This window comes from Osmerus eperlanus, chromosome 3 (genome assembly GCF_963692335.1).
Source record: "Osmerus eperlanus chromosome 3, fOsmEpe2.1, whole genome shotgun sequence".
Lineage (NCBI taxonomy): Eukaryota > Metazoa > Chordata > Actinopteri > Osmeriformes > Osmeridae > Osmerus > Osmerus eperlanus.
In genome coordinates this window covers 22,809,296-22,820,426 of record NC_085020.1, presented here as the reverse complement: position 1 = coordinate 22,820,426, position 11,131 = coordinate 22,809,296, and positions in this window count along the sequence as shown.

Genomic DNA, 11,131 nt, shown 5'->3' with positions numbered 1-11,131 from the left:
GACATAGAACGCAAGAGAGAGAGAGAAGGAGAGCAAAAAGAGAGGGAGAGAAAACCGAAAAGAAGAGAAAGAAAGAGAAGGAGCATGAGGGAGAACTGCCGACCCTCCTCCTCACAGCACTTCAGTGTGTCCTTGTCCGCTGCTGAGAAAGGTCTCCTTGCCAAAACTCCATTGTGAGCGAACGGGTTTTGAGTCGGACGCCTCGAAACATGAAGAGGGGGATAGAACTAGCAAATACAAAGCCTCTCCAGCAGCCGTCCACGGTCGCCCCTCCAGAACCCTGCCCAGACGGAGGCAGCACCCGGGCCTCGTCCGAGTCTCCACGCAGGGTGAAGCTCTCCCACGAGTGTCGGAGGACTCGGATTCCCTGGCTCCTCCTTGCCACGCTCCTTCTCCCTCTCTAACAGGCGGCATCACTTCCTCCTCGCCTGACACCAGCCTTTCAGGGAGCGAGCGACTTGTTAGTACTCTAAGCAACAACGGGAACAGATGTGCCCCTGACAGGGGATGGATGTCCAGGGTCCATCTGGTCAGAGCAGCCCTGGACAGGAATGATGAATACAGCTTCATCAGTGAATGGCTGTCATCAATCGCCCGGCGTGGCGATGGCCAGTGACAGCCACACACACACACACACACACACACACACACACACACACACACACACACACACACACACACACACACACACACACACACACACACACACACACACACACACACACACACACACACACACACACAACAGCCCCAGGCCCCAGGTGTGGCGAGCAGAGCAGGGCTGCATCTAAAATACAGGCCAATCAGTCGCGCCAGAGCCAATATCATACCTCCCCATGTATATAACGCTGTATGTATTACAGGACAGATGAAGTCTGCGCTTAGCCAGACTGGGGGAGAGAATCGCTCGGACGTTGATTTAGACGCGCGCTCGGGCGCAGATTTATTCCGTCCGTGGCCGTTACTGTGCCGTGGCGTTGAGGATGAGTGTCAGGTGTCTAGACGAGTCATGGCTCTACATAGTCTTCTCTGGCGGTCCCAAATGAAATGTGTGGCATCCTTGCCTGTCTGGGGGCAGAGACGAGGAGAGCTATGGGGATGCTGACCTCGCTGGGGGCCATTCTGAATACGTTACAGGTCCTCGTTCCCTTGAACTGTCACAACTTCAGATGGAGGACTCGTAATGCGTCCGTACACGGTGGAGCCGAAGACAAACTGAGGGTCTGCGTGGGGGGCGTTGGAAAGGGAACGTCCTCCTGGCTTTGATGGGTTTTTGAAGCAATGGGAACCCTTCTCCCAGTGGTCTCCAATTTGTTTGGCGTCATCGAAGAAAAACAATTGGAACATATCCAGGCTGCGCTAATGGCTGCCATGGCAGGGGAGCGTGTGCCGCAGGACCTTGATGTTGATGAAACGAGGACACTTGAGTCCGCGAGGAGGCGGTCTAATAATGCACACATTTCTGAGCAGCAATTCCAGCTGAAATGCTGACAAGGAATGACAAGCTGGGACCCTGAACTAAAACCCACATTTCTGACCGGAGCCAAATCATTCAAGCCAACATTTTTCGAAACCGATTAAAGAACCATAAACCATTTCTACTGCCACTGTATTTTTTGTCATTCTTGTTTATTTGTGTTAGTGTAATCATCAAACAATGTTACTTATGCATGAACATGAAATTATGTGTTTCAGAATGTACGATTTGTCTCTGAAGTTGAGCCAATGGGAATTTTATCAATTACAAATTAATCCCATCTTTAACCAACAGTTGCTGATGCCAGTCTCCTGCGTGGTATTATAAATAGTCAGGCCACATGTGGTTCGCTGTCAAGGAGAGGGCCTAAAAGCAAGCCCACATCTGACCTATTAGAAAGCAGGATTTAGAGTCTAATACATATTTATTGGCACGATTCACCCCCAGTCTTGCTGACAGCCAACCTGAGCTTTAAATGGAAATTTCAAGTCTGCTAGAATGTTAAGCCTCACTTGAGTCTGAGTTTCACAGTAAAGGCGCACAGTCTCTTGTTTTTTCACACTGTAGATAACATTAAATCTTCTGTGTCACATAGTTAGAGGAATCAGATTCGGAATCAAATTGTTCTGATTTGTTTTGAGAATTGAAGTGGAAGATATTTACTCACACAGATCTTTTTTGGTAAAGATATATGAAAGTTGTTGATGAAAATCATAGGCACCTATCACACCTTACATTCGTTAATGGCATGTTGTTGATAGATTTAAACAAAAACTGTTGACGGTTGTGAAATAACAACCACACATGCTATGTCAAGGAGTGGACATCTGGCACATGTTTATTCTTGCTGTTTTGTGATTCATGAGGATGATGTGACAGTCCAAACTGGTTAGTGTGTGTCCCTTTCTCTACTATTTCTCTCTCCTCTCTCTCCTCTCTCTCCTCTCTCTCTCCTCTCTCTCCTCTCCCCTCTCTTTCCCCTCTCTCTCCTCTCTCTCCTCTCTCCTCTCTCCTCTCCCCTCTCTCTCCTCTCGCTCCTCTCTCTCCTCTCTCTCTCCTCTCTCTCCTCTCCCCTCTCTCTCTCCTCTCTCTCTCCTCTCTCTCCTCTCTCCTCTCCCCTCTTTCTCCTCTCTCTCTCCTCTCTCTCCTTTCTCTCTCCTCTCTCACCTCTCCCCTCTCTCTCTCCTCTCTCTCCTCTCTCTCTCCTCTCTCTCCTCTGCCCTCTCTCTCTCCTCTCTCTCCTCTCTCCTCTCCCCTCTTTCTCCTCTCTCTCTCCTCTCTCTCCTTTCTCTCTCCTCTCTCACCTCTCTCTCTTCCTCCCTCTCTCTCTCCTCTCTCCCCTCTCTCTCTCCTCTCAGTTCAGTTCAAAGGGCTTTATTGGCATGAAAACAACAATTGTTCATATGCCAAAGCAACGGTAGAATTACAGAAATATTAATCAATGTAAATCATGGCCTTATATATACTTATATTTCACACACTCACATACAGAGACACACACGGCAGTTTAACATATACAGTGTATCTACACCACACAGGTGTACAACTTGTATCCATGTTATTATTATTCAAGTTTCCTCTCTCCTCTCTACTCTCTCCTCTCTCTCCTCTCTCTCCCCTCTCTCTCTCCCCTCTCTCTCTCCTCTCTCTCTCCTCTGTCTCTCCTCTCTCTCTCCTCTCTCTCCCCTCTCTCTCCCCTCTCTCTCCTCTGTCTCTCCTTTCTCCCTGCTCAGAAGTTCTCCAGGCGAGAGGGGGAAGGTGATCTGAGCCAGAAGGAGAGGGAGTTTTTTTTTGCTGCCTTGTCATTTTCTCAGCAGGATGTCTCTTGAGGAAAACCAAGGGAGAGCTGGAAGGGGAGGCAGTAGGGGCAGGGAGGGTCTGGCAGAAAACACACCCGGCCATCAAATCTACAAAACACCTGGAGATGCAGGTGTCTAATGCAGCTTACATGTGATTAAGCTCAGGCTTCGGGGGGGTGGCTGTGTGATGGCAGCTTTTGATGACCCTGGTGTTGCGTTTGTCCATGAGTCACTGCAGTGTCACTCCATCTGTCTCTCTCTCTCTTTTTTTCTCTATTTCCACCATGTTCTCTCTTTCTCTCTCTGTCGTGCTCTCTTCCCTTTCTCCTCAGAAAGCAGCGTCTCCAGACGACTCTGCGTCCGTGAACGCTGCCTCGTTCTGTGAAGCCTCCACAAAACTGACAGGAATCTGCTTTTTCTGCTGTCGACTGACAAGAGCGGGGAACGGAGGTGTCACACTGCAGACAGTGGGGGGGGCAGGGAGCATTCGACGGCCCTGCTAAAGCAAGACTGCCGCCTGCCACAGTCAGAACACTGCAAATTGGAAATCCAGAGGAGATCATCTGTGAAGAACAAGCCCAGTGGTACAGCAGTGAGGGAGATACTGAGAGGGAGAGCAAAAAGCCAACAGGCCAACAGAAAATAACACAGATCGTTCCAATAACTCTGCAGTACCTGCAGTGTGCAGTACCTGCAGTGTGCAGTACCTGAAGTGTGCAGTACCTGCAGTGTGCAGTACCTGCAGTGTGCAGTACCTGAAGTGTGCAGTACCTGCAGTGTGCAGTACCTGCAGTGTGCAGTATCTGAAGTGTGCAGTACCTGCAGTGTGCAGTACCTGCAGTGTGCAGTACCTGAAGTGTGCAGTACCTGCAGTGTGCAGTACCTGCAGTGTGCAGTACAGGAATGTAGCTTCTACAAAGCCTTTCCCCGTACGCTAAAGCAGCATTCTACAGACCATTTAGTGGCGTGGCACACCGTGCCTGGCGAAGGGTCTGTGCGGCGCTGGTAATGTGTAGTGTCACGTGTGGATACATGCAACATTCATGCGGTTGTCAGGGGCGTGTGGTTTTCATCCAGAGAGCCTTCAAACACAAACCCTCAATCCATCTGACATCTGCTCAGAGGCTGAGGTGGACCAGAAACCCAGCGTATTTACTAGAACATATGGAGCAAATTGCATTACCTGAAGGAATTTGACCAGGTCAGTTTGTCAAAGTTGCAGAGATTAACAACTAGTATTAAGTTGACTCTTCTGACTGCTCTTCTTTCAAAATAACTTGAAAGTAAAACGGGGTTTCGGTTTGACAGACATGCCCATACACAAATTGCCAAGTCTGTCAATTTTTCCAGACAAAAAAAACTGCATTTAATGTGGGCTTTTTTGCCTGAGAGCTGCAAACGGAAAAAAACTGGTATCCAGTAAGATCCTGAGTGACATGTTCAGAGCACAGCCCTGTGAAGGTCTGTCCATGGCAGCAGCAACAGCATCCAGCCACAGAGATCTGGCCTGGAATCACCTCCCACCAAGGAGAACCAGTTAAGGCATTAGGGTTCCCTGCTTATCTTATGTAGTAGTGTCGGCAGAAGCCTTCACCGTGCATTAAAGTAAACACAAGCCTGGGAGAGTGAGGCCTGGGAGAGTGAGGCCTGGGAGAGAGAGGCCTGGGAGAGTGAGGCCTGGGAGAGAGAGGTCTGGGAGAGAGAGGTCTGGGAGAGAGAGGTCTGGGAGAGAGAGGTCTGGGAGAGAGAGGTCTGGAAGAGAGAGGTCTGGGAGAGAGAGGTCTGGGAGAGAGAGGTCTGGGAGAGAGAGGTCTGGAAGAGAGAGGTCTGGGAGAGAGAGGTGTGGGAGAGAGAGGTGTGGGAGAGAGAGGTCTGGGAGAGAGAGGTCTGGGAGAGAGAGGTCTGGGAGAGAGAGGTGTGGGAGAGAGAGGTCTGGGAGAGAGAGGTCTGGGAGAGAGAGGTGTGGGAGAGAGAGGTCTGGGAGAGAGAGGTCTGGGAGAGAGAGGTGTGGGAGAGAGAGGTATGGGAGAGAGAGATGTGGGAGAGAGAGGTCTGGGAGAGAGGAGCACAAACCAACAATGGCAGCTCCAGGTTTTTTTTTCTCTCCTATATTTATAGCGCCCAGCAGGTGTGAGCCGCAGTAGTCTCTCTGCCCCCTCTGGAACCCCATGGCTGCTCGGCGCTCTGAAAGACACGGCGGGGGGAGGGGGGGTGCAGCTGCCTCCTGGGATTAGGTACCTGAATCCAATCTTGAGGAGCAGTGGGCTCCAGTGGCGTTAAAGTGTTTTCTGGAGAATTTCTCATGTCCACCCCCCCTCCCGGCTGATTACTTCCAGATTTTACTTCAGCCTCAGTGGAGATGAGCTGCACACAGTTTTGTCAGTCGTGGTTAAGATGTAGCTTGACACTCACCAGCCACACTTATATGAGTTGTATAATCACATTTGGAGAGCAGAAACACTATCAGCTTTAACATGCCATGAATGGGAACACGCTGTATCGTGTGTTATACACCTAGCCAGCTCTTTCAGAGGGATAGTTATTTGCCAGAACATAAACAGGCATGACACTGTGTCATGTCTCTTTTTGGTCAGTTTATTTATTTCACAGTTTGTTTATTTATTTGCCTCTGCCTTGAAGTGAAGGAGCCGTTGTGATGATGGTTGAATTTGTGGAGGGAGTTCCATCACCAAAGCTCGGTTATCTCTGGTCCAGCCCTCTGAAACCAACGGCTCTCCTTTTCACCTCTCTTTGTTTCCTGTTCCCACCAATGTCAGCACTGCTCTTTCTACTCTGTCTCATTAACCTTGCTTGTTCCTCGCCTTCACAGCCCTCCTAATACACCCTCTCTGGCTCTTAGAAGATGCCAAATCCCCTTTGAATAACTTAGGAGGGATGAAAATAGGTGGTGTAGCTGTGCGCTGCTACACATTCGCACTGCCTTGCTTTCAAAAGAAAAGGAAAGTTGAATTTGTTCACAAAAGTGTTGGCAGGGACACTGTAACACAGATCATTAAGTTACAGATCAGAGTAAGGCTCTGGTCTGGTGTGACAATCCTTCAACACCCACTCTAAACTCTGAATATTGATTTTGTGATGACATAGTTTGAGATGGTTGATTGCGATGTAGCTGTCACCATCAGTCTCCATAGCACATCCACCCATAGTAACAGCCCCTGCTTCCACCGACCTCCACACCCACGCAAGTCATTTCTGTTTCCTGTGTGTGGTACATACAGTATAGAGAAAATGACTAAATGTGTTAAAAGTCTCTCTGTCTTTCTGCTCTCCTGATTAACTCATCAGTGGGTTACTATAGTAACTCTATAGCTATGTTTGGGTGCCGTCATTATAATTAACCTCTTTCAGATTGTCTTTCCTCGTTCTGTGTAGCCTAGATGGAGTAACTGTTGGGGGTTGGGTTGGGGGGTGGAGCGGGGATATTCACCCTGACTAGGATTCCTTTGGATCGAGGAATTCACTTGATTAATGTCTTGACGTGTTCTGAGCTGATGAAGGATCCGACAGCTGAAGACACGTTAATGACAGACTGCTGCACCCATGAACACAGGTCTGGACGTAGCCAGTCTGAGGGGTCTGCCCAAGGAGCGATGACAGCACCGCTTGACTGCTGGAAGGGCAAGAGGAACCGCTCTGGATCTGCCATCCTTGTTTTTCTATCTTTATCTTTTATCAAATGAAAACTGTGGAGAAATCAACCATTCATGTGTCAAAATGTTTGATAACTGTGTTGAAGAGAATTCACGTCAAAATTATTTTTCGTTTGAGCAGGTGTGCTCGGTTTTTGTGTGGTCAGTGACTGTGCCACTGTGTCTATAGCAACCGTGCTCAGACACGAGTCAGTCTGGACACCAGACACACGTCAGTCTGGACACCAGACACACGTCAGTCTGGACACCAGACACACTCAAGCTGACAGGTATGCCAACACAGCTCAGTTTCCTCCAGAGATGCCCCCTCCAAAGGGGCTGCATCAGACGCCTGAATGATTACTTTATATATTTATGTATTATTTTTTTAATCAATGCTTAATTCCCTGTTTTATATTAACTTATTTTGAGCGAGCAATGATGCAAGACACTGAATCTAATTAGTAATTGTACGTTTGAGTTTCAGCATGGATTATGTAGATGAAGATGACTGCTTGAGATTGGAGCCCAGAGGATCAGGACCATCAGTCAGGGCAGTTCTAAAGGCAGATCAGAATCAAAGCTCTTTGATGTCACAGTTGAATGTAAAATGATGGCACTTTCTCAACGTGTTGAAACCTCAGTGTTCTCGCTAATGATGACAGAAGAGGCCAATATGGCCGTGAGATCCAAGGGAATTCGACAAAACGCTAATTAAAAGGTCTAATAATTAAAATATTGATTAATTAGTATAACATTGATTTACAGTCACACTTTATCAAGTCGAGAGGCTCTAATTACTGTGCCATCATGACATAGGCTGACCTGATCATTTTTTGTCACTTGTAATGAAAAGGAACATTTCTTTAACTGCCCTTTAAATTTTTGACCTGTAAAATTTTAATAGGGAGTACAGTGGCTGTCAGATCAGGATTGGCAGAAGAGTCATGGGTGGCTAATATCTTGGAATCTGGTTAAGTGGCTGTACAAACAGCAAGGTGAGACTGTACTAAAGGGACTAGAACAGGTTGCCAGGTTTTAACAGCAACAGCACACACACCTCTCTGAAGCAAAGCCATTTTATTCACGCTTTAATTACACATTTTCTTTGAACCACAAGTTTCTCAGACGTTCCCAATATTTAATAGAGATATACAATAACATACAGTTATCAAAGACATTTCATACAAGCATTTTCTGCTTTTTTTTTTTTTTTTTACAAATGCCATTCAGAGGTTAGTTAATGAAAGGCGTTGAACAGGAATTGAATCCTATTTTCCACTCCATAGAGTCAGAAAATGGTGCTTCAGACACTTGTGAGTGCAGTCAGGAATCCCAATTTGCCTCCTGAAATTGGAAATGTGCGGACATTGAGGTTTGATGCTGGCAGAGTCAGTCTGCTTCCACAAGGCCACAGAGGACAAGGCTCACCGGGCGAAGGGCTGCCTGTCGGGCACTGGAGTCCACCGCTACTGGGTAACGGTGGTCGTGGCACACAGACTCCCCAACCCTCACCCTAAACACTCCCCCCTCCTCACGGCTCGCTAGCAGGGAACATTTGTCAGGTTGAAAAACACTCCGGAATTTGTCTATCAATGCCCAAGATTGTAGTGGTGAGTGACACTGGCTCAGGCTGCTTAGAGACGTAGAGATACTGCTGCCAGGACTGTATCTTGATGGGCAGAGGGGGTTAGTAAAACTGAAACCAACACACGGGAAAGGCTGGCTATCAGAGAGACAGATACAGACAGAAATGATGACAAACCCCAGAGCTAAATTAGAAACCAAATTGCAATGAGTCCATTAATGAAGGGCTGAGGGAACATCAAGCTGTCTTTCACATTTTAATGAGATATGAACAGTGTCACACCTCTGTGATTCTGCTGCATCAGAACCTGCAGCCGCCACACCTTTGTTTGCTCCCGCTATTAGCATTTAAAAGAGAGCCCATGGGAAGCTGCTCTGCATATTTACATCTGATTAACAACTTTAAATGAACATGTCAAAATCTGTACAATGTTCATCCATGGCTGGGAAGGGACCAACGACGACTACGAGACTAAAGACAAACAAAGACTGTGATTAATATTACATGACATGGGATTACACACACTAATGACATACTGAGTTATTTGTTTCTATTACTTTTTTCATTAAAAGGGAATTGTTGACTTATATAAATGTTGAAGACTGTACAGATACAGACTGTTTGAATACAAATAAATAAATAAAAAAATGGCATAATTTAAGGTCAATTTTGTTGCGTGTGCAAAGTGTGCAATTGCGCTGAATCTTGACTGAGAGGGTTTTTTTTATGGAGAAGGTGAAAAACTGTCTGGTTTTGTTCATCTTGTCAACAACAACTATGTTACAAGTGCCTGTTTTTTTGCGATTACACCGACTAGCCAACCCAAAACTGTAGTGTCTCTTATTTATTAATGTCTTTCAAGACTGAACAAAATATATTTTTTAATTGGAGAAAAAGATACATTTAAAGGACCAGCATGAAGACTGACTGCCCAAGGTCAAAAAATACCTGCAAAGGGGCACAGGCTGAGAGAGAGAAAAGCAGAATTCTGGGCTTTGTCAAATAAGACACTTAGATTTGGGACTTATTAAGAAATGTGCTGTGTTTTATTGCACCGGACAAGTATTATTCCACAAAGATGGAATAATCAAAATTTGATGACCATCCCTTCGTGATCCCATAAAAATGTATTTTTTATACAATCTGTCTGTATTACAGGGGAAATTAAAGAGACGCTTGGCTACTGTATTGTTAACAAACCCTGAATTTTAGTATGCTGAAGAAAAAGAAAAACAAAGTTCACACTGCACAGGTAATGTCAAGGCATTCTGAAACAGAAAAAAAGATAAATCACAGTCTCCATAAATTTCGAATGCAAACTTTGTTCCATTGAGCTGTGCGTAAGGTATGAAATATAAACTAACTATGTGATTATTAATTGGGCCCATTTTAATTTGAGGATTCTGGGCTGCATATTGTTGGCAGCTCTCCACGGGGTCTGTCTGTGCGAAAGCGTGTCGGGGGACGGGGGGGCTCCAAGCCCGCATGCCTCAGCCACTTAGAGAGCAGCTTGGCCGTCGCACACCAGCATACCAATGAGGGGGGTTAAAAAGGCAGCGCTCCTCTCTGAGACGGCTCTCCTTCCTCCGCTCGGCTCCAGAGGGTCTCCACGGACTAATTTCCAAAACCACCTCTTAATGTGGGCTTGTGTCAATCACCCGAACAGACAGCTTCATCCCCTGATATGAGATAGTCATACATTAGAGCCAAGCAGACAGACTGGCCAGCTACAATAGCACTTGAGCATTCACATATAGATAAAGGATAATAGGTTCTTTAGGCCAATAGTGTCTGAACTAATAGTTTTTTGAATAATTATTTCACATTTACATCACAGTTATACAAGTAGAAATCTAAATATGGTGCGATAACAGGGACAGAGAAATTGTCAGTGCTTTTGAATGCAAAACAAAGCACTAGGTGCAAGCATTAGTATTTTTTTTCTTCCCAGAGTGACCAGTTGGAAAACTTATCTTTTCATGCTGCACATTAATTTGAAAAACTTCTTACTGTCATGGTGCCCTGCATATAAACTTCAAAAGAATCTTCAGTAGATAAAAAATAATACACAGGACTTCATTTTACCCTGAAAGCTGTCTGTTGCAGTCACTTCATTTCAGACATGGTCATCCACGTCCAGGAAGCCTGAGGGTTCAACCATCCTAGACTGTTGGGAGAGAGACACAGTCCTGTATTAGAGCTGCATCAATATGTACCTATAGTAACTTCTACAAGCCACTGTAGAAAAGTAACTTTGACTTATTTTAATTGCTAACCATGAATTTAGAAAAGAACGTTTACAGAATGCCTAATTTCCCCGGTCTTGTGTTTCTTTCACTAAGAAATGTCATTATTTAATGCCAGAGACATGTATCTTTGAAAACAATATCGAGATGTCTTGTCTTAAAAGGCCATAGAAGCAGGGTTCTAAGTGTAGGTGGAAATGAAGATGAATCTTATGCGCTTCTAAAAAATACAAGGACAGGCACGAGAATAATAATTGAATAAGACTCAGACAATCGCTGTAAAGCTCTCCAAGGACATACGAGTACGTGTTTTTCAAAATTTTCTTATTTTTTCCACATTAACCTTTGTTCAAATCTGTTTGCAGTAGAAG